The sequence below is a fragment of the Ovis canadensis genome, chromosome 1 (genome assembly GCF_042477335.2).
Source record: "Ovis canadensis isolate MfBH-ARS-UI-01 breed Bighorn chromosome 1, ARS-UI_OviCan_v2, whole genome shotgun sequence".
In the NCBI taxonomy this organism is placed as follows: Eukaryota; Metazoa; Chordata; class Mammalia; order Artiodactyla; family Bovidae; genus Ovis; species Ovis canadensis.
Window position 1 is genome coordinate 72774308 of NC_091245.1, and position 27961 is coordinate 72802268.

A 27961-nucleotide genomic window follows, 5' to 3' on the forward strand; every position below is an offset into this window, starting at 1 on the left:
GTGTGCGCAGGAAGTGGCAGAGTGGGACGCGGATGAGGATGCAGAAGTGGGAGAGGCCAGGGTGAATGCTCTGGCACACGGAGACGACACTCGCAAGTCCTCATTTCAGGAGCAGAGGAGGGCAGGAGCAGCGGGATAAAAGCCTCAGAAAACTGGAGAGAGAGGCATCAAGAGGGTAAGGGAGAAAATGCAGTCAGAGGGCAGGTGGTCTGTAGCACGCAGAGGGTATCCTCAGAGGACCGGAAGGCCGGGGGCGGGGGTACAGCCTGAGCAAAGGCAGCGGTGAGCGCTGGGGCTCACTGGAGGTGGACAGCCGGGAGGAGCAGGACGCAGAGCGGCTGGGATGACGCGTCCGCTTGGCTCACACTGTGGCACACTGCATCTCTTCTTTTTTATGTATATTTAATCATCTGAGTAGTAACAGTTCAATAGGAACATCTAAACATCAAGACCCACATGAAATAACCAAAAAGAAGAAGTTCACTATTTATGAACTTCAAGGCCTCTTATAATTCTCTTGCTAACACACAGTATTTTCAGAGTTGCCATCATTGTGTACATGGCATTTTGAGGTCTATTTTTCCAAATATATCACTACTTCCATTCCATGTTTGTACATGGGCATCAGCTGCTTCACTGCTTGAACATGTCACCGTCCACTCAGGCCCTGCCCTACTCCTCTTTACCCAGGCATAGCTTTCATCTTCTTTTAAATCATTTCAAAAAAGGTTAAGTTATAGATCATTTTTATTTAGGCTAATGGCTTATGGCATAAAGATAATGAATTTGTTAGTTCCTCAAATATCAGTTACTTCCATTTTGTTTGATAACAACTCAAAAAAATGGTTCCCAATGTAAATTAGGTTCCTGGACCCAATTCCAACGTGTGGAGAGAGAGAGAGAGAGAGAGAGAGAGAGAGAGAGAGAGAGAGAGTGTGTGTGTGTGTGTGTATATGTGTGTGTACTGGCTGTAAATCAGCGGTTCCCATGACCCACTCCTTGAGGTCGAGTCACATCCTAGAATGGCTCACAGAACTCAGAAAAACCAGTTTACTCACTAGTTTATTGATTTATTATGAAGGATACTAAAGGTCACAAACCAATAGCCAGAAAAAGAGACACACAGGGTAAGGTATGGGGCCAAGGTATGGAATTTCCATGCCATTCTCCCTAAGTCTGTACGTATTAACCAACCTGGAAACTCTCCCAACTCTGATCTCTTGAGTTTTTATGGTGGCTTCATTACATAGTCACAATTGATTAAATTACTGGCCATTGGTGACTGATCCATCCTCCATCCTCTCTCCCGTGCCAGAGGTAGAGGCTGGGGGTAGGGTGGGAGTGGGATTGGAGCTCTGACCCTTTAATCACACAGCTGGCTCCACTGGCAAGCAGCCCCTATTCTTGAGTATTTTCCAAAAGTCATCTCATTAACTTAACAAGGCACCTTTATCACTCTCATCGCTTAGGAAATAACCAAGGGTTTTAGGAGCTGTGAGTCAGGAACAATGGACGAAGACCAAATATATACCAAAAATACTTTGGTGATCTGAATGACCAAATATGTATATGTATTTAAATCACATAACCATACACTGTAAACTTTGGTCCTGCAGGATCTTGCTCAGTTGATAAGTCCCTAACACTGACACCCCAATGCTGATTGCTCCCAGTCAACCAGAGCATTCTCACTCATGCTGCAGCCACATAATCCATCAAGAAGCACCAAGGTGCTTATGGACCAAGGCTTTGCAATCACACAGGTGTGAGCTGTCTGCTTAGCAGCAACGTGAATAGGGACAGACTGCTTATTCATTCTATATCTCAGTTCCCTCACTCATGGTTTCATTTGTTCAAGACATAGTTATTAAGTAAGGATAATATGCCAGGTACTGTTCTGGGTATTAGGGATACTGTTGTTTACTAGTAAACTAAAGCCCCTTCTCTCACAAGCTTTACAGTCCAGTGGGAAGACAGAAAACACGAGGTACACATTTATATCTTTATGTAAAGAAGAAGGGGACAGAGACACATGGAGGTCAAAGGAGATCTGGGAGGAGGTGACTTGTGAGCTAGTAACTAATGAAGCGGTACAGTATTTTAGGTAAACCAACTAGAGCAAGATGGAGGAGAGAGGATGTAGACTTCGTGGACGGACCATAAATTGGGCCAATAAAAAGAGTCTGGGAGGTTGGGGAGAGGGTTGTGGGCTTGAGACTGGTTATAATTTAACAGAGCTGACAGGTCCAGGTGACTCTCTCAGGGGCTTCCCCCTCTTGTGGTGAATAAAGTAAACTGAGACATATATACAGGGCACGATGAGACTGTCCTGAGGGTCCTTCAGGGAGATAGTAAATGCTAATGCATTCTCCTTCTTGGCAGTTAGAGATGGTTAGGTAGAGGGCGCTGGGGTGGGAAATGGTAATCTAAACAGAAACAAGTATCAACACAGGGAAAACAGCATCTATTTAGTATTGCTGCGGAGATCAAATAACATCTGTAAGGTATTTAACATAGTGCTTGTCCCATGGTAAATATTCAAGAAATGGTAGCTAATCCCATGTACAGAGGAGCCTGGCAGGGATCCCATGGGGTCGCACAAGAATTGGACATGACTTAGCAACTAAACAACAAAAGCCATTCTTATAGTCCATCCGAAAGTAAAGTAAAACACTTGTGGCATTTTGCAGACTCTGGAGAGTACCATGTGGCTTGCCCCTCACTCTGTCACAGGCACGGCACTGCCCTGGCATGACCCATCCTACACTTCAGAGGGTACCTTATGAGAGTAACCCAACCATCCATTTTAGTCTCTTTATCTTCAAGCCACTTTATATTTTTCTCTGCCTGATCCACTCCAAGTGATACATACAAAAAAATGACAGAAGGAGCCTCATTGCCAGGAGTAGTGTTTTCCCTTTTTCCACAGATGGTGAAAGACTGAAGGATTCTCGAGCTCCCCTGCTCAGGATCTGAGGAGCTGCTATCATGTACTTCTTGGCCTGTGGCCAAAAGGTCACCATTACATGGTAAACAAGCCTGATGACCCGACACGTAAGCCTGATGTTCATTTCAAAATGAAGTTTGGCTATTTTAATCTTTTGGCCAAGTTGCACGGCATGTGGGATCCTAATTCCCTGACCAGGGATTGAACTGACAGCCCCTGCATTAGTAGCGCATTGTCCCAATCACTGGACTGCCAGGGAAGTCCCCAGGTTAAGCTATTTTGTCCTTGTGTGGGAAACCAGACTTGCCAACATTCCGCAACCATCCTGATTTGTTGGGTTTGGGTTGAGATACAGAGGTGGAAGTTAAGCACGTGAGAGATGCACAGACAGTAGACACCAGTGTCCGCTCACAACTCCAGGATGTTCACCAGCAGTTTCAGCACATGTCAGTAAGACCTTACTGACCCAAGGCTCCACATAATTCGGCCACTCCATAAATGTTTATGGCTCCTCTGACTCTAGGTACAGAGTAGGCAAAAGAGCTCAAGGGGAACTTCCTCGGTGGTCTAGAGGTTAAGACTCTAAGCTTACACTGCAGAGGGCACAAGTTCCATCCCTGATCAGGGGAACTAAGATCCCTCATGCCATGCGGCCTGGCCAAAAAAGAGTCCAGAGGTTGTCAGTGCCCATACTGGAGAGGCATTTCATTGCCTTGCCCTGATGTATTTATAGAAATAAATACAAAGGGGCTTCCCTGGTGGTCCAGTGGTTAAGACTCCACCTGCCAATGCAGGGGACACGGGTTCAATCCCTGGTCTGGGAAGGTCCCCCATGCCTTCATTATGGCATGTGGTAACTAAGCCACAACTAAGCCACAACTACTGAACCCACCGGCTTCCGTGACTGAAGCCCAGGCACTTAAGAGTGCAGGCTCCACAGCAAGAGAGTAACCCCTGCTCGCCACAACTAGAGAAAGCCTGCACGCTGCAACAAAGACCCAGCACAGGCAAAAATAATTCTTTTAAATAAATAAATACATAGATAAAATCAGTACTTACTTTTTTAAAAAAATCTGAATGGTTAAGCTGTGCCTTCTTTGCATCATCGTTAAAGATCACTGTCAGGCTAGCCAAACATTGTTTTCCGAAGCTTCCTGGCTGATTCTACTTTCAGTTGAGGAAACTGAATCTTTTAGTTTTCCTGTTCTCTGGGCCAAATGGTCAAGGTGACAATTTCCTGACTTCTTGGTCTTTTTTTGTTTTCATTGTATTTTCAACACTCTGAAATGTTTACACGGAGGCCTTTAGGTCCTAGTAATTCAGTAGTTTTCCTCTTGTTTTCCTCACACCATATACTCAGAAGCACCGATTGCTAGTGCTGGGTGCAGTCTCGGGAGTCACTTAGGTTCAGTCCTTGCCCTTTAGCTTGAGAAGGGAAGGGAAAGATCTCAGTATTCACAAGGCTGCTACTACTTGCCAGGTGCAGAGCCTAAGTGTGGCATTCTGCATAATTATCCCACTTTAACCTTTCAACAGCCCTCTGACGTGGGTTCTTTATCCTCATGTTTTAGACAAGGAGGCTGAAATGCAGAGCAATTAAGTGACCTATGAAAGATCACACAGCTGAGACTCAAACCAGCTTTAGAAGACAAGCCTGGGACTCTCTTGTCTCCCATCCTGGTCCTACACCTATCCATCAGGTCCAGCATTAGTTGGAAGTGGGCTGAAGGCAAGGCAGACTCCAAGGCACAAACAACACAGGGAGTTGGATTAAGGCAAAATTCTGGCAACAGATGTTCATATTTTATAGCTTTAATTGAGAAATTAGTGACAGACTATAACATACCATTGGACTACGATGGACTGCAAAAGCTTTTCAGCAGATAAAACTGGGGGGTGGTGGTGGAAATGGTTAACATTTTCAAAAGAAAAGGGAGTATCCTTTTTAAACAGGAAGGACTGGCTTGAATTCAAAGCAATTATATAACTCCTGACTTCTGTCAAGGCCCTCTCACAGGCAGATAAGTGATATTTTATTCATGATCCTTCCCTAATTTCTTTTACATGAACCTATGTATAAAATTTCTGTCTTGCTGAACTGAAAACTACTCAGCAGTTTTCCTTGGATAATTTCCTTTATGTACAGATTGTGTGTACAGTAATAAAAAAAGGTTTACAAGTTTCTTTTATAGAGGATTATCTAATTCCTTAATTCCAAGCTGAAAGGATAGAAGAAACACTTGTTTGCGAGTTTCTGGTTGTGTGTATAAAACAGAGAAAGACATAATACTCAAAGACAGACAATGAAACAGAGGCGAGAAGACAGAATTCAACAAAGTGAGACGCATTAGGAAGCTGTACCTTACTGCAGCTTAAAGAACATAGTATTCTAGAGCTGAGCTTGGATTCCACACTTAGAATCAGAGGTTCAGAGTTCTCCAGAGACTATGTGCTTCATTCCGTCCAGTCAGAGATTCAAAAGGCATTTCTCTTTCACTGTCCACCACGCATCTATCTAGATCCCAGCATTGGTGCCCCTGACTCCATTGCTAACTTGCAGGAGTAGAATGACACTGCTTATCAAAATCAGTATCTTTGGGAGGTTTTTCTTGCCTTCAAGCTTGGCTGAGTTTTGCTAAACTTGTTTAGGAATGTTCAGCTGTACTAACAACTCTCTCTTATTATAGACTGAGAGGACAGGAGTATTGGTAGAAACTGAGAGAAGCACTGAGTCTGTCCCAGTTCTGTTCAGAGAGGGACCCTTTAAACCAGCAAGGACAGAAGAGACTCCACGTTAGTATTTCACAGCCCTCCACTTCACATTCGCCCAGGGGCACTTGTCAAAAATGCAGATTCTTTAGGGAGGGAGAGGGATGGACTGGGAATGTGGGGTTCAGTTCAGTTCAGTTCAGTCACTCAGTCGTGTCCGACTCTTTGTGACTCCATGAATCGCAGCACGACAGGCCTCCCTGTCCATCACCAACTCCTGGAGTTCACTCAGACTCACATCCATCAAGTCCGTGATGCCATCCAGCCATCTCATCCTGGGTCGTCCCCTTCTCCTCCTGCCCCCAATCTCTCCCAGCATCAGAGTATTTTCCAATGAGTCAATTCTTTGCATGAGGTGGCCAAAGTACTAGAGTTTCAGCTTTAGCATCATTCCTTCCAAAGAAATCCCAGGGCTGATCTCCTTCAGAATGGACTGGTTGGATCTCCTTGCAGTCCAAGGGACTCTCAAGAGTCTTCTCCCGACACCACAGTTCAAACGCACCAATTCTTCAGCGCTCAGCTTTCTTCACAGTCCAACTCTCACATCCATACATGACCACAGGAAAAACCATAGCCTTGACTAGACGGACCTTAGTCAGCAAAGTAATGTCTCTGCTTTTGAATGTACTGTCTAGGTTGGTCATAACTTTTCTTCCAAGGGTAAGTGTCTTTTAATTTCATGGCTGTAGTCACCATCTGCAGTGATTTTGGAGCCCCCCAAAATAAAGTCTGACACTGTCTCTACTGTTTCCCCATCTATTTCCCATGAAGTGATGGGACCAGATGCCATGATCTTCGTTTTCTGAATGATGAGCTTTTTTTTTTTTTTTTAAATTTTAGTTTTTTATTTTTTAAATTTTAAAATCTTTAATTCTTACATGCATTCCCAAACATGAACCCCCCTCCCACCTCCCTCCCCATAACAACTTTCTGGGTCATCCCCTTGCACCAGCCCCAAGCATGCTGCATCCTGCGTCAGACATAGACTGGCGATTCAATTCACATGATAGTATACATGTTAGAATGTCATTCTCCCAAATCATCCCACCCTCTCCCTCTCCCTCTGAGTCCAAAAGTCCGTTATACACATCTGTGTCTCTTTCCCTGTCTTGCATACAGGGTCGTCATTGCCATCTTCCTAAATTCCATATATATGTGTTAGTATACTGTATTGGTGTTTTTCTTTCTGGCTTACTTCACTCTGTATAATCGGCTCCAGTTTCATCCATCTCATCAGAACTGATTCAAATGAATTCTTTTTAACAGCTGAGTAATACTCCATTGTGTATATGTACCACAGCTTTCTTATCCATTCATCTGCTGATGGACATCTAGGTTGTTTCCATGTCCTGGCTATTATAAACAGTGCTGCGATGAACATTGGGGTACATGTGTCTCTTTCAATTCTGATTTCCTCGGTGTGTATGCCCAGAAGTGGGATTGCTGGGTCATAAGGTAGTTCTATTTGCAATTTTTTAAGGAATCTCCACACCGTTCTCCATAGTGGCTGTACTAGTTTGCATTCCCACCAACAGTGTAGGAGGGTTCCCTTTTCTCCACACCCTCTCCAGCATTTATTGCTTGCAGATTTTTGGATCGCAGACATTCTGACTGGTGTGAAGTGGTACCTCATTGTGGTTTTGATTTGCATTTCTCTAATAATGAGTGATGTTGAGCATCTTTTCATGTGTTTGTTAGCCATCCGTATGTCTTCTTTGGAGAAATGTCTATTTAGTTCTTTGGCCCATTTTTTGATTGTGTCGTTTATTTTTCTGGAATTGAGCTGCATAAGTTGCTTGTATATTTTTGAGATTAGTTGTTTGTCAGTTGCTTCATTTGCTATTATTTTCTCCCATTCAGAAGGCTGTCTTTTCACCTTGCTTATAGTTTCCTTTGTTGTGCAGAAGCTTTTAATTTTAATTAGATCCCATTTGTTTATTTTTGCTTTTATTTCCAGAATTCTGGGAGGTGGGTCATAGAGGATCCTGCTGTGATTTATGTCTGAGAGTGTTTTGCCTATGTTCTCCTCTAGGAGTTTTATAGTTTCTGATCTTACATTTAGATCTTTAATCCATTTTGAGTTTATTTTTGTGTGCGGTGTTAGAAAGTGATCTAGTTTCATTCTTTTACAAGTGGTTGACCAGTTTTCCCAGCACCACTTGTTAAAGAGATTGTCTTTACTCCATTGTATATTCTTGCCTCCTTTGTCAAAGATAAGGTGTCCATATGTGTGTGGATTTATCTCTGGGCTTTCTATTTTGTTCCATTGATCTATATGTCTGTCTTTGTGCCAGTACCATACTGTCTTGATGACTGTGGCTTTGTAGTAGAGCCTGAAGTCAGGCAAGTTGATTCCTCCAGTTCCATTCTTCTTTCTCAAGATTGCTTTGGCTATTCGAGGTTTTTTGTATTTCCATACAAATCTTGAAATTATTTGTTCTAGTTCTGTGAAAAATGTGGCTGGTAGCTTGATAGGGATTGCATTGAATTTGTAAATTGCTTTGGGTAGTATACTCATTTTCACTATATTGATTCTTCCAATCCATGAACATGGTATATTTCTCCATCTATTAGTGTCCTCTTTGATTTCTTTCATCAGTGTTTTATAGTTTTCTATATACATGTCTTTAGTTTCTTTAGGTAGATATATTCCTAAGTATTTTATTCTTTTCGTTGCAATGGTGAATGGAATTGTTTCCTTAATTTCTTTTTCTACTTTCTTATTATTCGTGTATAGGAATGCAAGGGATTTCTGTGTGTTGATTTTATATCCTGCAACTTTACTATATTCATTGATGATCTCTAGTAATTTTCTGGTGGAGTCTTTAGGGTTTTCCATGTAGAGGATCATGTCATCTGCAAACAGTGAGAGTTTTACTTCTTCTTTTCCAATTTGGATTCCTTTTATTTCTTTTTCTGCTCTGATTGCTGTGGCCAAAACTTCCAGAACTATGTTGAATAGTAGCGGTGAAAGTGGACACCCTTGTCTTGTTCCTGACTTTAGGGGAAATGCTTTCAATTTTTCACCATTGAGGATAATGTTTGCTGTGGGTTTGTCATAGATATCTTTTATTATGTTGAGGTATGTTCCTTCTATTCCTGCTTTCTGGAGAGTTTTTATCATAAATGGATGTTGAATTTTGTCAAAGGCCTTCTTTGCATCTATTGAGATAATCATATGGTTTTTATTTTTCAATTTGTTAATGTGGTGAATTACATTGATTGATTTGCGGATATTGAAGAATCCTTGCATCCCTGGGATAAAGCCCACTTGGTCATGGTGTATGATCTTTTTAATGTGTTGTTGGATTCTGATTGCTAGAATTTTGTTGAGGATTTTTGCATCTATGTTCATCAGAGATATTGGCCTGTAGTTTTCTTTTTTTGTGACATGAATGATGAGCTTTAAGCCAACTTTTTCACTCTCCTCTTTCACTTTCATCAAGAGGCTTTTAGGCTCCTTTTCACTTTCTGCCATAAGGGTGGTGTCATCTGCATATCTGAGGTTATTGATATTTCTCCCAGCAATCTTGATTCCAGCTTGTGCTTCTTCCAGCCCAGCGTTTCTCATGATGTACTCTGCATAGAAGTTAAATAAGCAGGGTGACAATATAGAGCCTTTACGTACTCCTTTTCCTATTTGGAACCAGTCTGTTGTTCCATGTCCAGTTCTAACTGTGGCTTCCTGACCTGCATACAGATTTCTCAAGAGGCAGGTTAGGTGGTCTGGTATTCCCATCTCTTTCAGAATTTTCCACAGTTGATTGTGATCCACACAGTCAAAGGCTTTGGCATAGTCAATAAAGCAGAAATAGATGTTTTTCTGGAACTCTCTTGCTTTTTCCATGATCCAGCGGATGTTGGCAATTTGATCTCTGGTTCCTCTGCCTTTTCTAAAACCAGCTTGAACATCAGGAGGTTCACGGTTCACGTATTGCTGAAGTCTGGCTTGGAGAATTTTGAGCATTACTTTGCTAGCATGTGAGATGAGTGCAATTGTGCGGTAGTTTAAGCATTCTTTTGCATTGCCTTTCTTTGGGATTGGAATGAAAACTGATTTTTCCAGTCCTGTGGCCACTGCTGAGTTTTCCCAATTTGCTGGCATATTGAGTGCAGCACTTTCACAGCATCATCTTTCAGGATTTGAAACAGCTCAACTGGAATTCCATCACCTCCACTAGCTTTGTTCATAGTGATGCTTTCTAAGGCCCACTTGACTTCGTATTCCAAGATGTGTGGCTCTAGATTAGTGATCACAGCATCATGATTATCTGGGTCGTGAAGATCTTTTTGTACAGTTTGTACAGTTCTTGCCACCTCTTCTTAATATCTTCTGCTTCTGTTAGATCCAGACCATTTCTGTCCTTTATCGAGCCCATCTTTGCATGAAACGTTCCTTTGGTATCTCTAATTTTCTTGAAGAGATCTCTAGTCTTTCCCATTCTGTTGTTTCCCTCTATTTCTTTGCATTGATCGCTGAAGAAGGCTTTCTTATCTCTTCTTGCTGTTCTTTGGAACCCAAGATGGGCGGGTCATGGTGGAGAGGCCTGACAGAATGTGGTCCACTGGAGAAGGGAATGTCAAGCCACTTCAGTATTCTTGCCTTGAGAACCCCATGAACAGTAGGAAAAGACAAAATGATAGGATACCAAAAGAGGAACTCCCCAGGTCATTAGGTACCCAATATGGTATTGGAGATAAGTGGAGAAATAACTCCAGAAAGAATGAAGGGATGGAGCCAAAGCAAAAACAATACCCAGTTGTGGATGTGACTGGTGATAGAAGCAAGCTCTGATGCTGTAAAGAGCAATATTGCATAGGAACCTGGAATGTCAGGTCCATGCATCAAGGCAAATTGGAAGTGGTCAAACAAGAGATGGCAAGTGTGAACGTCGACATTCTAGGAATCAGTGAACTAAAATGGACTGGAATGGGTGAATTTAACTCAGATGACCATTACATCTACTACTGCGGGCAGGAATCCCTCAGAAGAAATGGAGTAGCCACATGGTCAACAAAAGAGTCTGAAATGCAGTACTTGGATGCAATCTCAAAAACGACAGAATGATCTCTTCATCTCCAAGGCAAACCATTCAATATCACAGTTATCCAAGTCTATGCCCCAACCAGTAACACTGAAGAAACTGAAGTTGAATGGTTTTATGAAGACCTACAAGACCTTTTAGAACTAACACCCAAAAAAGATGTCCTTTTCATTATAGGGGACTGGAATGCAAAAGTAGGAAGTCAAGAAACACCTGGAGTAACAGGCACATTTGGCTTTGGAATGTGGAATGAAGCAGGGCAAAGACTAATAGAGTTCTGCCAAGAAAATGCACTGGTCATAGCAAACACCCTCTTCCAACAACACAAGAGAACACTCTACACATGGACATCACCAGATGGTCAACTCCGAAATCAGATTGATTATATTCTTTGCAGCCAAAGATGGAGAAGCTCTATACAGTCAACAAAAACAAGACCGGGAGCTGACTGTGGCTCAGATCATGAACTCCTTATTGCCAAATTCAGACTGAAATTGAAGAAAGTAGGGAAAACTGCTAGACCTTTCAGGTATGACCTAAATCAAATCCCTTATGATTATACAGTGGAAGTGAGAAATAGATTTAAGGGTCTAGATCTGATAGATAGAGTGCCTGATGAACTATGGACTGAGGTTCGTGACATTGTGCAGGAGACAGGGATCAAGACCATCCCCACGGAAAAGAAATGCAAAAAAGCAAAATGGCTGTCTGGGGAGGCCTTACAAATGGTTGTGTGGGGTTAGTAGATGCAAATTATTACATTTAGAATGGATAAACAACAAGGTCCTACTGTAGAGCACAGCAAACTATTGGGTTGACCAAAAAGTTCATTTAGGTTTGGTATCTTACAGAAAACTTGAACTTCCTGGCCGGATATCCTGGAATAAACCATAATGGAAAAGAATATTTAAAAAAAGAATGTATGTGTGTGTGAAACTGAGTCATTTTCTACTGCAGAGACAGGCACAATACTGTAAATCAACTACATTTCAATTAAAGTGAAAGTGAAAGTTAGTTGCACAGTTGTGTCTGACTCTGTGATCCTATGGACTGTGTAGCCTGCCTGGCTCCTCTGTCCATGGGATTCTCCAGGCAAAATACTGGAGTGGGTTGCCATTTCCTTCTCTAGGGAATCTTCCTGACCAGGGATTGAACCTGGGTCTCCTGCATTGCAGACAAATTCTTTACCAACTGAGCCACTAGGGAAGCCCAATATATTTGAATTAAAATGAATAAAAAATTCATATTCTTTCCAAATCAGAATCTCTGGGCCTGGGGCCCAGGAATACGCGTTTTAAACATGCTCCCAGGTGTTTCTGGTACAGATTAGCGCTTGGAAACCTCTGCTCTGCACTGCAGGAAGGGGGCTGGCAATCTACATAAGCATTGCCTCATCTGCCTTCCTGCGAAGGGTCTGAGTGTGCTGAAGGAGAAGACAGCATGGCGGGGGCGGCGGGGGCGGCGGGGGGAGGAAACGCGGGGACCGGTGAGCCATCAAAGGCCACTCTCTCTCTCTCTTCCTGCTCAGAAACCACTCTGGGGACAAGCAGCCTAGTTGAACTCATCTGGAAGAGCTTTTCAGTGAGCCTGAGGCTCCTAATAGCAGTGAGAACTGCCAGAAATTGAGGAGCTCTGCCAGGACACCCCTCTTCCCTTCCACTGGCTAGGCTTAGAGATCACCTCCTTACACGGGAGCCACCCCTGGTTGGAGTCCTATCTTAGAAACTAGAAGTTAACTCTTTAATTATCTAACTCTTTAAAAATGATAAGTGGACAACATGGTGAGTGAGCATAAGGACAGGCTAAAGAGAAGGAAGGCACCTGAGGGCGGGCGGAAAGGGACACTGATGAGGAAGAAGGCAAGGCAACAGAAGCTCTGCCACTCTGTCACCTTTGCTGCCAAGAGGCCCCATCCCAGGAAGGAGCGTCTCTGCAGACGTGGGGAACGGTTGCTCATGCTTCTTGGCATCACAGCCCGGGTCTTTTGGGGGTGGGGGGTGGGCTGGACAAGCAGAGCCTCAGTGGTGGGCCTCAGCCTGTCAGTAGCACTGGGCGGGGCGGGGGGGGGGGTCCTTTGCCACAGTCATCTTAAGGGCAGGGCAACAGGTTTTGATCCAGTAGATAATCTCTGAAACATCTTGGTTGACCAAAAGTCAGATTTTGTTAAGAAGAAATTCTTAGCTACTATGGAGAGAAGACCAAACCTTCGGGTTTTCTCATTCACATGTGCTCTCTCCCCAGTTTTTGAAACAAGTTTCTGTCTTATGGTCAACAAAATGTGGTATCTGAGGCATTGACAGTCCAGGGAAAGGGCAGTGATGAGAGCGTGGATCCTGGAGCCAGACCACCTGAGAGTGAATCCTGGCTCTACCGCTTTCTACCCTGTGACGCTGGGCTAGTTATCTCACCACTCCGAACCTCAGTTTCCTCATTTGTAAAATAGGGACTGAAGTCGGGCTTTCCACATAGTGTTACAGCGATGACTAAGTGAGGCAGAGTCTGCCAAGCACTTAGAACTCAGCAAGTTCCTTATGTATATTTGCTGCCATTATTATTTTTTTAAATCTCTCTGCCTAAGGCTGCTTCACAACAGCGACCGAAAGAGGGGTCTCAGAGCTGGAGTGGGGATAGAATCCTTGCGTCATCTGTAGCTGATGCTCTTTCAAGATCAACAGTGGCTCTTTTGACCGAATTGCAGTCTTCCCCTTCCTGCAAACCCTGCCCAGGGCACCACTGGGCCATGATCCAGGCACCTTCTGTTGGGGCAGCAGGTTCTCGCAGCCTCTTTTAAGAGCCTTTTAATGGAAAAGGCGGTGGGCCCTATTTTGTTCAGTTCAGCTAATAGGACAAATAACGTACACTGGATGACTTACTGGTAGGGCTTCCCAGGGCAAGACTGAAAATAAAATTCTGTTACAGGGACAGTCTATTCTAGGGTATAAAATGGAATTATCTTCACCAGGATTAAATCATACTTCCTGCCTGTGGCAGAGCGTTTCCAGGGAGAGTGCGCGCCATGCAGCTCTTAATGCCGCTGGTTCATTGTTGCCCATGACTCCCACCCCCACTGGCTGTCTAACCCCATTCAGCCTCCCCCGGCCCGGCCCACCGCAGTTTCAGTCTTTGAAAGAGAGCTGGGTGTGGAAACAAAAGCGGGCTCCCTTTGGTCCGGGAAATGTTGGCAATGAGAATGCTGGAGGGGAACTGAAGTCAGGCACTCACACATGTGATAGACGCTAACTTCAAATTTGATTTTAATTATAATCAAGCATGTTTAAAGTCCATGCTGTAATTCTAATTAACTATCACCAGCCCGTCACAATGGATGGTCTCATCCGTATGACTCCATTAGGATATTTACTCATGAATTCAATAGTTTTGTCCTGAGCAGAAGGGTAGCAGAGTACAGTGACGAGAGCACAGATGCTGCAGCCTCAAGCTATCCGGATTTGGATCCTGTTTCTGCCACTTAGTGTCCCTCAGACTTTGGGAAAATCAATTTTTTCCCCTCTTATGCCTCAGTTTTCTTATCTGCAAAATGGGGCTAAAAATAGGATAGGGTTATTGCAATAATTGAATGAGTTAACACATGTAAAGTATATAAAAGTTAATAAACAGAAACCTCAGTTAAAATTGAGTTGGGAGGCCAGAAGGTTCTCATGCCCTATGAAGACAGAGCCCAACAGGGAGAAGACAGACTCCTCTTCTTGCCTGGCAAGGGCTCACAGCCAGCCAATGAAAAGCCACTATTCTTCGAACTCTCAATTCCTCCAACACTCTTTGTTCACTATCACCCTCCCAGCTTCCTCTCCCCCTCTTTAAGAGAGGTTCCCTCTTCCTGTGGCCTGGCAGCAGGGATTTGCACATGGCTCACCCATGGTCACTTCAGTTCAGTTCAGTCGCTCGGTCATGTCTGACTCTTTGTGACCCCATGGACTGCAGCATGCCAGGCTTCCCTGTCCACCACCAACTCCCGGAGCCTGCTCAAACTCATGTCCATTGAGTTGGTGATGCCATCCAGCCATCTCATCCTCTGTCGTCCCCTTCTCCTCCTGCCTTCAATCCTGCCCAGCAATAGGGTCTTTTCCACTGAGTCAGTTCTTCACATCAGGTGGCCAAAGAATTGGAGCTTCAGTTTTATTAGCAGTCCTTCCAATGAATATTCAGGATTGATTTCCTTTACGATCGACTGGATTGATCTCCTTGCAGTCCAAGGGACTCTCAAGAGTCTTCTCCAACACAATAGTTCAGAAGCATCAATTCTTCGGTGTTCAGCTTTCTTTATGGTCCAACTCTCACATCCTTATGTGACTACTGGAAAAACCATAGCTTTGACTAGACAGACCTTTGTTGGCAAAGTAATGTCTCTGCTTTTTAATATGCTATCAAGGTTGGTCATAGCTTTTCTTCCAAGGAGCAAGCATCTTTTAAAACTATGGTCGCAAAAAACCCACAAAAATCAAAAAACTACGGTCACAGTAGTCGAATGGCAATTCTTTGCCAATCCCAAGTAAACACACTTTTGGAGAAGTACCTGGCAGTCCATTTGTTTACAGTCAACAAGTATTGTTTTTATTTTGTTTTTTAATTTATTTTTTAATTGGAGGATAGTTGCTTTCAATGTTGTGTTGGTTTTTGCTGTACAACAAAGTGAATCAGTTATATCTCCCCTCCCTCTTGAGCTTCCCTCCTACCCCTCCCCCATCCCACCCCTCTAGTTCCTCACAGAGAACCAGGCTGGGCTCCCTGTGCTAAACAGCAGCTTCCCACTAGCTATCTAGTCTATACATGTTAGTGTATATATATCAACGATACTTTCTCAATTCATTCTTCCCTGTCAACAAATGTAATGATGCTTGGCGTTCTTCTTGGCACTTGGGTTTGGGAAGACAAGTAAGCCATCGGGGAGCTTACAATCTAGACATGTGGCACTGTATTCAGCCTTTATCAACAAGCACTTTGCACAAAACAGGTGCCCAAAAAAGTCTTAGGGGAGCTGGCAGAAATACTGATTCACTGCTGGGTCTCTAGTTTTACTCTGTTTAACATATCAAAATACTTCAGAAAAAGCAATGGCTTTATACACTGACTCTACAAATATGAACAAAACCCTTCAATAGTATGTCATTAATTAAAAACTCCTTGCTCCAATACTGGGCCTTTAAAAACTATGAAATGGAAGGAAAACCTTTAGTCTTTAAACAGAGAAAACAGTTTTCCATTGTTTTATGTAACCACTTAGAAAACTAAAATGTATGTTCACCACAGATATGCCGAATACTGCTCTGTTATGATGGGAACAGAGTGCTCTGTTGAATTAGCATAATCTATGGATGTAAGAAGGCTTCTCAGGAGGCACTAGTGGTAAAGAGCCTGACTGCCGATGCAGAGACACAGGAGTCTCAGCTCAACCCTTGGGTCAGGAAGATCCCCTGGAGGAGGGCATGGCAACCCACTCCAGTATATACTCTTTCCTGAAGAATCCCATAGACAGAGGAGCCTGGCGTGCTACGGTCCACAGGGTCGCACAGAGTTGGACACAAATGAAGCGACTTAGCACACACACACACATGGATATAAAAGGGTGAGAGAAGAACATCATGGACTGTTCCAAAGCCATCAAGTCATTCCTCTCTCCTTCTCCTTCCACCTTGCAAAAGTATTCATTGATCTTTTCTTGTTTACTGCTTTTAGATCTGTTTTAAGACTGAAAAGTTCTGTAACATCCTATAAAAACTGACTACAAGGAGAGAGCCTGTTCCAAGGACTGAATTCCCTCCATCCCAGCCAATAACAGAATGCAATTAAAAAACCCCAAAGAAAAAAACTGTTCACAAAACAAAAAAACATCTAGCTTAGTATCCACCTAAGAGCTTTTGTTAAATCTGGTTTTCTGGGGGAAAAACTGAAATAAGGCTTTATGTGCCTATTATGGGAATGGCTGACATAATTATGCGAGAAGCAGGACAATCTGCAACTCCACAGCATTCTTGACAGTGTCCCTGCCCCAAAGCCCCCAGCTGACTTAAATTCTCTGCCTTTCTTTTTCTTCTTCTCTCTTCCCCATCAGTGGAAGGCATATCTCTGTGTCATGCCATACCCTGCTGCTTTATCTTGCCAGAGGGCTCCCTCTCGGGAGCCCCTCTTACTGGCCAAGTTCATCTCTCCTTTGGCTTGGTCTCTCTCAGGCTGAGTGAGTTTCCCATGTTAACTCTCTAATCCTGCTTGGGAAGGGCCTCTGGCAGCATTGCCATTTGAATTCTTATTATTCTAACTTTATTTTATAGTTTCTCTAATATTTATTTATTTGGCGGTGCCAGGTCTTAGTTGCCACCTTAGTTGCTACTTAGGTCTGAGTTGTGGCATGTGGGATCTAGCTTCTGGACCAGGAATCAAACCTGCCCTTCCTCCATTGGAACCTTGGAGTCTTAGCCACTGGACCACCAGGGAAATTCCTATTTTAACTTCAGAAAAGAGCCCTCTTACCAGATACACTTGTCTCCCCCTTCCTCCACCCCCGGCATCCTGACCCTGCCAATTCTACTTCTGAAGGCCCTTAAATCTGGGTGCTGCTACTTGGCGTGAATCAATTTCCTCTCACCTGGCTCACCTCCTCCCTGCTCTCCCAGCCTGCCTTCTCCCCTGTTTCATTCCCATAGTGCTGCTACGTGGCGTTCACCTACAGTACAAACCTGACCCTCTCAGCTTTTGTCATCAGTAGCTTCCTGCTGCCCTCAAAAGAAGTCCAAGTACCCTGAATTAAAAGTTTCTCCCTAAAACTCACTATCTTTACTGTTTTCCTTCATCACTGTGGTTTCTAGGCTCACCTGAATTATTTTCTACAGTAATAAAGAACCTCATGAATATTATTTCCCATGTAATATACCTGCTTGTAGCCATATATTGTACTTTGGTGACCCTTCAAGAACAACCAGTTTTGTAGCTCTAAAGTAGACTTAATTGTCTCTAATGCTTCCTTTTTCCAGATTAATGAGTTGTGTAACACGTACACCAGGATTAGAAAAGATTTGTGCTTACTGTGCTTTAGGACCAGTATTCCTGCTTTTTATTTCCATTTTCTTTTTTTTTTTTAAACAGTAGTGAGGAGGGGAAAAATGACCAAACTTGGGCTCAAAAGGAGAACATAAAGAGGACAACAAAGATATATGAAGCCACTGAATGACAAATTCTACTTTTGGCTGGTCCTGATCAAAGGGTGACAGCTAACAGGTACTCATATTCTTCATAAACAGCATTTCATTTCACCTTAGTCCCCACAGCCACAGTAAGAGATGGGTATGATGATTCATATTTTATAGGTGACGAAACAGACTGGCAATATTTATTTTGCCTGTTATGGTAATCACTGGTTAGGTACAGTGCTTAGAGTTAAGGGCGAGCTCTCAACCCTCCTGTTTCCCTGGAGGGAAGGGAGTTTCCAGGTCCCAGGAGGGAGGGGTGAAATCTCCTCTCAGGCTCCCCACTAGGTCCTGCCCTGAAGGAGGAGTGGCCTGCCTATGGGTGAGGTCAGGAGATGAGGATGCACCATGCCCCTGGATTTCTTCACTCTCTTCTCAGCTTGTCTGTCTTTAGCATCCATCCTCTATACCTGGCTTGTGTGCTGAGTAGAGAAGAGAGGAGGGCCTAATGCCTAACTCAGCAGAGAAGTAAACCCATGGTGGCTGCATATGTTAGCCACATCCTCTAATCTGGCTTACATCAGTTGATAAAGCTGATATTTTGATTTCTACTGTCTTATTTCCAATTGGCTGGGAATATAAGAGAGGAAGACAGAGAGCAATTAATTGGCTCCCTAGAAGGCACATCGGAGAAGGCAATGGCACCCCACTCCAGTACTCTTGCCTGGAAAATCCCATGGATGGAGGAGCCTGGTAGGCTGCAGTCCATGGGGTCGTGAGGAGTCGGACACGACTGAGCGACTTCACTTTCACATTTCACTTTCACACGGTGGAGAAGGAAATGGCAACCCACTCCAATGTTCTTGCCTGGAGAATCCCAGGGACGGGGGAGCCTGGTGGGCTGCCGTCTATGGGGTCGCACAGAGTTGGACATGACTGAAGTGACTTAGCAGCAGAAGGCACATAATAGGAACTTGATAAACGTTTGTCAAATGAATGAATTTGTCCAAGGCCACAAAGCTAATAAACTGCAGAGGAGAGACTTGAATCCACGTCTGTCAGAAAAGCCCATAGTTTTCTAAAGTTTCCCCTTCAGTGCTTCTTGTAGAGTGTTTTGTTTCTAGGCTTCAGCTCATGCTTTAGCATGGCTGCCAGGAAACTGGAAACAAAGGCTAGCATAGGCATTAACTGCCTTAAAAACAAATCTGCCTAAGAATTTGGCTGACGACCTGTCTATAATGTGACCATGGACAAGTCCAGTCTGTCTGCCTGCTGTAGCATGGGCTATTCCGGACTGAGCCCACGGGGACATGAAGAGGGACCCCGAGGATGAGAACAGCAGTGGAGGCAGCACCAGCAGTGCCTGTAACAGGCCGGGCAGGAGAGAGGAGGGCAGCCAGGCAGGAAGCAGGATGTGCACAAGAGGGGCGGGGCAAGGGCCTGGGGACCCAGCCGAGGAAGGCCCCAGGGACGTAGCAGGACGGGGGACGGGGGTGGGGAGAGAGCAGGGGAAGGAAAAGTGAACAGAAAAGTCCCAGAGAGGGAACAAAAGGCCGCACAGACGGGAAATAAAAACATGTTCAAACAAAGAGTATAAAGCGGAGACAGATAAAAGAACAGGAGTAAATCACTTGCTATGAAAATAGCCACAAACTGATTTTCCATTCCACGTCAAGATGATGAAAAGTGAGGGCTGTCCTGTGTGCCAGCAGCCTTCAGGAACTAAGAAATAAAACGCCCAGGTTGAAAATAGTTTGGGAGCCAGAGGATGACAAGACTCCTCCTGCAGGCAGAAGTGAAATTAAAGGACTGACAGCACCTTCTCCCCCTTCTCCCCACCGATCCCCACTCCGGTCACAAAGGAGCGGGGAGCTGCTTGGCTGGCAACCACGCATGAGCTCAGCAGGGACCCTGTTCTGACTGAGCGAATAGAGTTAGTTTTTAAGAGAATCTGGTAGAACTCAGGATTGTGTGTTCACTAACACCGTATTAAAAAAACAGGGTCATCGCTGCCTTTCAAGCAGTTTTTTTCAGTCTGTTTAAAGGCCGGGTTTCGTCTTTTTTTCCCCTCACTAGAACAGCACACAAAGACTTCTCTGACACACTGCATCCACGGCAGATGAAAGTGCTTAAGTGTGAGTGAAAGCAACAATGTTCAGAGTGACATTTACTAGCTGCAAACAGTGAAATCAGAGCGCTCCAGTTCATGGAGATTAAATGTCAGGCTTTAAACATTTAGCAGAGTATTAGCTATGGAAGTTTTTAAAATTTAGGATTTGGTCTTACACTGCAAGCAGCACTTAAAGGGTTTTTAAGGCAAATAGTTGAGTCATAAGCTGAATAAGAATATATATTTTGTACTGAAGGTGGGACAAGTGCAGGACAGTCATGGGGTTTGGCTCAATGATGCTAGAGGTGGTCGCTGGTCTTCACTGTTCAGATAAGTAAGAAAAAAGTGACATTCCCCACACTTCACGTTATGGAAACTACAAGTCAAAATCCAAAACACAGGAGTTTCTAGGAACATAATTTTCCACAGTGTGCATAGACGTTACAAGCCCAAGAGTTTTCACATTACTGTTTCAGGATGAATGCTTTTTAATACACCTAAAAAAAGGCAGAGCTGAAAACAGATTCCTTTTTTCTTTCAAGAATATTTTCCATGGATAAATTTATGCATGATAAAATTGTCTATAAGTGCCAAATATAACATCCGTTTGAACATGACTAAATAATAAAATCTCCAAATCTAACAATATCAGCAGTCTGTGCTTCCTTCATTCAAAACAGCTGGTAAGTACCTTCTCTATTTTGCTTCTTATGAGGTGCTGGACAGATACAAAGCCAATGAAAATGGGTTAACATTTCAAGCTTTGCTCTAAACACTTTGTAAGCAGTATATTATCCCCATTTTACAGATAAGAAAAACTGGGGCTTCTAGAGGTGAAGGGCTTTGTTCAAGACCACAGGACTGCTAAGTCATGCAGGATTCAAATTGTAGCCATTGATGCTAAAGCCTGAGCAATTAACTTCTATTCAAGGAAGTCTCAGTCTGGCAGAGGCCACAGGCACATGAACAAAGTTTAACCCAAGAAATGATACAACAAAGATATCAACAGAGACACAGAGTGGGTAATTCTGTCTGAGATCTGGGACCAGAGGAGGAGACATTTCAGCTGAGTCTCCACGTATGAGTAGGAATTTTTCAAGCTGAAAAAGGTAACAGTTACTCTAGGCATAAGGGGCTGCACTAAGATCATGGTATCTGGTCCCATCATTTCATGACAAACAGACGGGGAAACAATGGAAACAGTGACAGACTATTTTCTTGGGCTCCAAAATCACTGTGGATGGTGACTGCAGCCATGAAATTAAAAATCACTTACTCCTTGGAAGAAAAGCTAGGACAAACCTAGATAGTGTTATTAAAAATCAGAAACATTACTTTGCTGACAAAAGTCCATATAGTCAAAGCTATGCTTTTTCCAGTAGTCATGTATGGATGTGAGAGCTAGACAATAAAAGAGGCTGAGCGCTGAAGAATTGATGCTTTCAAATTGTGGTGCTGGAGAAGACTCTTGATAGTTTCTTGGACTGTAAGGAGATCAAACCAGTCAATCCTAAAGAAAATCAGTCCTGAATATTCACTGGAAGGACTGATGCTGAAGCTGAAGCTCCAACACTCTAGTCATCTGATGTGAAGAGCTGACTCACTGGGAAAGACCCAGATGCTGGGAAACAGTGAAGGCAGGAGAAGGGGGCAACAGAGGATGAGATGGTTGGATGGCATCATTGATGCCTCAATGGACGTGAGTTTGAGCAAGCTCCAGGAGATGGTGAAGGACAGGGAAGCCTGGCACGCTGCAGTCCATGGGGTTGCAAAGAGTCGGAACACGACTAAGAGACTGAACAACAATGGGGCTACACTACTCCAAAACGGAAGGCTTGGCATGTCAATGGAATGCTTAAATTCACTGTGCTTTTGAAGGATGGTGATCGTGGAGGCCAGAAAACAAGGGTATTATAATAGAAGAAGATGTAAGGGAGGTTGGAGCAGGGGAAACAGAGGGTCCCTGAGTTAGGACAGGCAGAAGTGATGGTCTGTGACCCACCAGATGTGCACAGTAGCTAGCTTTTTGGACCACTGGAAAGACTGAGAATGAAGAAGGTTAGGAAAGACTGAGGAGCAAGGCTAGAGAAGAGGAAGATGATGCCTTGTTCAGTTTCAGAAAAGCTGAGCTACAGCTACTTGAGGGACTCGTGGGCATCCTCTCTACTACATTCTCTACTTTAATAAACACTGAGAGCCTCTTGTACCAGGTACTGTGCATGCTAAGTCGCTTCAGTTGTGTCCAACTCCTTGTGACCCCTGGACTGTAGCCCGCCAAGCTCCTCTGTCCATTGGATTCTCCAGGCAAGAATACAGGGAGCGGGTTGCCATGCCCTCCTCCAGGGGATCTTCACGACCCAGGGATCAAACCCACGTCTCATTATGTTTCCTGCACTAGCAGGCAGGTAGGTTCTTTACCACTAGCCCCACCTGGGAAGCCCCACCAGGTACTAAGGAAGTTAAAAAAAGGACAAAACTGAGTCTTAGAGTTCATGTACTGTACAGTCTGGCTCTCAGTGGTGGTAATGATAAGGGAATGAACAGGGTTGTTTCTGCTTGTTACAGTGACCAAGGGGTGGTACTTGCATTTAGTGGACAGGTGCCAATGGTGCAGAGATTCTGCAATATTTGGGTCTGTTTCAGTCAACAAGGCCCTGTCCTCCATCCCATTGATCATCTGGATGGGTGACGATCCATTTACAATCACCTGAAGGAGAAGGCAAGGGCAACCCAGTCCAGCACTCTTGCCTGGAAAATCCCATGGATGGAGGAGCCTGGTAGGCTGTAGTCCATTGGGTCGCGAAGAGTCGGACACAACTGAAGCGACTTCCCTTTCACTTTTCACTTTCATGCACTGGAGAAGGAAATGGCAGCCCACTCCAGTGTTCTTGCCTGGAGAATCCCAGGGATGGGGGAGCCTGGTGGGCTGCCGTTTATGGGGTCGAACAGAGTTGGACACAACTGAAGCGACTTAGCAGCAGCAGAACTTAAAACCTAACTCTGTTTTACATACAAAAACAAAGCTTTTTTACATAGTTTATATATACACTGAAATCTTGTAAGTAGAATTACCAAGGAAACTGAGGGAAGACTGTTATACGTTGTGTTGTTTGGATCTTTACCAGGAGGACTCATTACTTGAGAACACTACATCATAAGTTGAGGGAGATGAAAAGGTCTGGAAGAAGGAAGGTGGTGATGGTTACACGACAATGTGAATGTACTTAGTGCCACAGAACTGTAAACTTAAAAATGCTTAAAACGATGCCTTTTATGCTACACATTTTAAAATAAACAAGTTATAAATTGAAAAAAATTAAAAAGGAAAGAAAAAGAATACTGTATCATGGGAAGCAAACGCATGCCTAGTTTTTGTTTTTTTTTTTTTTTGAGTTACTGATGCAATGTGCCTACACCAGCCTGCAGCGTAGCTGCCCTAACAGTGCTGCTCCCATATTCCAAATCCATCTACTTTACTGTGTTTCCTGGAGATTGTGTAAAATATGTAACTTGAATACAATTTTTTTTCCTTTCTATTGCCCTTAATATGAGGGCTGGAGAATGGCATGGCAACCCACTCCAGTATTCTTGCCTGGAGAATCCCATGGATAGAAGAGCCTGGTGGGCTATACAGTCCATGGGGTCGCAAAGAGTTGGACACGACTGAGCGACTAAGCACAATATGAGGGTATTACAGTATATTTTTGGAATTATGTGCTGCACAGGTGGGTTATATTAATTACGGATATCACATAGTTAAATGTGAAACTATATATATTATATTTTATATATATTTATATGTATTATATTAAAGGGCTACCCTTATAGCTGAGTCGGTAAAGAATCTGCCTGCAATGTAGGAGACCCGGGTTCAATTCCTGGGTTGGGAAGATTCCCTGGAGAAGGAAATGGCAACACACTCCAGTATTCTTGCCTGAAGAATCCCATAGACAGAGGAGTCTGGCAGGCTATAGTCCATAGCGTCGCAAGAGTCAGACATAACTTAGTGACTAAACCACATGTATTTGTTACAATTTATATATACTTGTTATAAAGAGAATACAATTAGTTTGAAAGAATACTTAGGTCCGACTCTTTGCAACCCCATGGACTGTACAGTCCATGGAATTCTCCAGGCCAGAATTACCAGAGTGGGTAGCCTTTCCCTTCTCCAGGGGATCCTCCCAACCCAGGGATTGAACCCAGGTCTCCCGCACTGCAGGTGGATTCTTTACCAGCTGAGCCACAAGGGAAACCATAAAAAGAATACAATCAGGTTGAAAGCTGAGAATCACTAGTGAGAGACAGACAAGTATAAACAGAATTAAAGCACAAGCGAAACCATGGCAGTACTTCAGAGAGGTAAGAGTACAAAGGGCGAACAAAGGGAAGAGATGCTATTGGCCGGGGGTCCCGGGAAGGCCCACGGTGTAGGTGTGATGTGAGCAGGCACCGACTGACAGCCTCTGTGAGAATAATTTCAGAGATGTGGGGCTTGGTATCTGTCTCCAGTGATATCCATCCCTTTTGATATGCCTTTGATTTTTATCAAGTTCCTTTTGATGATGTTCTTCCTGTATCTCCCCTCAATGACCCTTGTTCTTGGAGGCTCTAGTAGGTAAAGCACGATGAAGCCTTAGCCCATCCTTAGCGCCTCTTCCAGAAACTGAAAACTGTGGTCTCTGTAATACCTTCTAGTTAATCTTCTCTTCTTTTGGCAAAATCTCCATACTTCCTCCAAGTGTTTCTCATATAACTTAGTTTCATATTCCCTTACCATCTAGGCCATTTTCCTCTGAACATGCTCCAATTTGTTAGTGGCCCTTTAGAAGTGTGGTGCCTAGAACTGAATGTGGTTTCCAGCACTGAAATACATAACTATATTTCCTAATATCCCCCCAAAAAGGGGAAAGTGTTGTTGCTCCACACAGTGAGATCAGGATGGGGGAGGGAACAGGGAAGATCTTAACCCTCAATATATCACCAGTATTGAAAAAAATTTTTCCTTTCTTTTGTTTAAACAAGTTAAATCTCAATTTTTAATAGTCACAAAGAGAGTACAGATCTTAGAGCTATTTTTTCTCCCTAGTTTGTTTTTGTCTTGAGGATCAAATGAAAATGTGGGTTTGGCTAATAAATACTAACATTTATTTGTATTTGCCAATAGCATCTGTTTACCACCCTCCTGCAGTCATTTCTTGTCTGCCCATGTCCCAAGTCTATCAAAGACTGGCAAGTATGCCACCCATTCTAGGGGCTTGGCCTGTAAGTAGGAATCAGCATTTTTGCATTAAGCATGGATCTGGTGTGTGCAGAAAGCCCCTGCATTCCTGTATGTCTAGTGAATGTCAGCTTGAGCCCTACCATGCATAATTCTATCCAGACTTCTGAGTTTTCATCCCATTTTGGTCTGAGACTGAAGTCCTGCAATAACTTAACTGGCTCTTACCATGCTGTCCCTTGGGACTGAAACAGCACCAGTTCATCTCCTCATTGTCGGTATAAGGACTCTTGAATCCCAGTACACCATCCACTGGTCTGAGTCTTTGGAAGCTACGCAGAACTCTGTAGAAGAACATCACTCTGATAGAAACACTAGCTTCCTATCTGCCCTGAATGCAAAGACTTCAATGGATTGATCAACAAATAGGGGACTGGTTAGCCTTAGAAATTTAAGCCCTTAATGTCACATCAACTGGCTGCCCGTGTCTCAATATGCTTTTGCAGTGGACGAGACCAGCTCAAAGGTAAGCTAGGTGAGGGCTGGGTTATTTGTCTGTTAGTTGATGTACCCCAAGCCCTCAGAACAGTGTTCATACTGCTCAACAAATATTTGCCGAATGAATTAATGAAATGACCTGATGTAGCAGACATCTATCTTTGTTTTGCCCAGTATTCCCTTCTTTTGTGAACTGCTTCTTGATGGTGCTGCCAATAATGAGACTGAACAAGCTAGTAAATGGTGTTATGAGTATGGAGCTTATTAATCTGCATATCCCTAGCCCCTAGATTCCCTACAGTTTAAGCAGGTATTTGTACTCCTTCCTACGTCTGGAGAATCAAGGCATAGTGTCAGGAGGTTTGATGAATGTGAGTGGTACATTTTGCAGGTAGATCATTCAGAGGCTAAACTTTATGTGACTCTCCATCACAAAACCCAAGGCAACAAGATAAAATCTATCTCTAGTGAGAATAAGCTTATGTTTCTAATATTGTTCATCTTTGTAACTAATCAAATACTAGTCTCAGGATATATCTTACATTGAAATAAATTTGGGGTGAAACTTTTTCAAACGTATAATGATGGAAGAAATACAGCTTTTATAAGGTCAGCTTTACCATGATGATACTATTTAAGGTTTCTCAGAAAAAAATAATCTGTGAAACATGGCAAAAATGCATACAGGATTAAAATGACCCAATAAGTGGGGAGTGGGAAGACAGTGTTATTAACCTGTGAAATATGGAAAAAAATTACATACTGGATTAAAATGACCCAGTAAGTGGGGAGTGGGAAGACAGTGTTATTAACCTGTGAAATATGGAAAAAATTACATACTGGATTAAAATGACCCAATAAGTGGGGAGTGGGAAGACAGTGTTATTAACCTGTGAAATATGGAAAAAAATTACATACTGGATTAAAATGACCCAGTAAGGGGGGGAGGGTAGGAAGACAGTGTTATTAACCTGTGAAATATGGAAAAAAAATTACATACTGGATTAAAATGGCCCAATACGTGGGGAGTGGGAAGACAGTGTTATTAACCTGTGAAATATGGAAAAAAATTACATACTGGATTAAAATGGCCCAATAAGTGGGGAGTGGGAAGACAGTGTTATTAACCTGTGAAATATGGAAAAAAATTACATACTGGATTAAAATGACCCAGTAAGGGGTGGGGATGGGAAGGAAAGGGATAGTTGAATAAGACGTTTTAAAACCTGTGGTAAAATATACATAACACAGGACTTCCCTGTGGTCCAGTACTTAAGAATCTGCCTGCCATTGCAGGGGAGGTGCATTCAATCACTGGTCTGGGAAGACTCTACATGCTGTGGGAAGACTAAGCCCAAGCACCACAACTACCGAGGCAACACACGGCAACTACTGAAGCCCTCGCACCCTTGAGCCTGTGGTCCACAAGAGAAGCCACTGCAATGAGAAGCCCGTGCACCACAACAGAAGGAGCCTCCACTCGCTGCAACCAGAGAAAGCCTGTGCATCAAAAAGACCCACTGTGGCCAAAATGAAATTAATTAAAAAACGAAAAACTACATGTAACATAAAATTTACCCTTAAACCACTTCTAAGTATTGTTGTGCAACCTCACCATTTACTGTCTCTAGAACTTTTGTATCATACCAAACAGAAACTCTGTACCCAATAATAACTCCCCATATCACCTCCTCCCAGCCCCTGGTAATCTCTATTCTACTCTCTATCAGCTAGGTACATCATATAACCAGAATGAAAAAAATGTCTTTTTGGGGGTCTGGTTTATTTCACTTAGCATAATGTTTTCAAATAGATGTTACAGCATATATCAGAATTTTATTCCTTTTTATGGCTGAATAATGCTATTCCATATACCACACGGTGTTATGTATTCATCTCTTGAAGGACACCTGTGTTGTTTTCCTCTTTTGACTGTGGCTAGTGTGCTATGGGCATCAGTGTACAAATAAATCAATGACTCAATTATTTGAGTCATTTGGGGTTAAAACCAGGAGTGAAACTGGTGGATCATATGGTAATTCTATGCTTAATTTTTTGAGGAACCAATATAAGGCTCTTAAAGATAATTTATAAAATAAAATTTATTAATTTAGTAACTATATTCTGCATTAATTCCTCACATGATACTTCACATATTATTTCTGGAGACAGAGAGACTGCTTCAGTGAAAAGAACTGAGGATACATCATTTCCTTATACTGAAGGAGGAAT

General features: G+C 43.2%; 1 protein-coding gene and 1 long non-coding RNA gene across 7 annotated transcripts in view; one reads left to right on the forward strand and one right to left on the reverse strand.

The window, feature by feature from the left end:
• Positions 1-27961, reverse strand: part of ALG14 (ALG14 UDP-N-acetylglucosaminyltransferase subunit) — a 128796-nt gene that overhangs the window by 32606 nt on the left and 68229 nt on the right. The gene's annotated exons all lie outside the window — the stretch shown is intronic.
• LOC138444856 (uncharacterized) lies at positions 53-27843 on the forward strand. The gene is made up of 2 exons (XR_011258615.1): positions 53-175; positions 27026-27843. It is a non-coding gene; the product is annotated as an uncharacterized lncRNA (long non-coding RNA).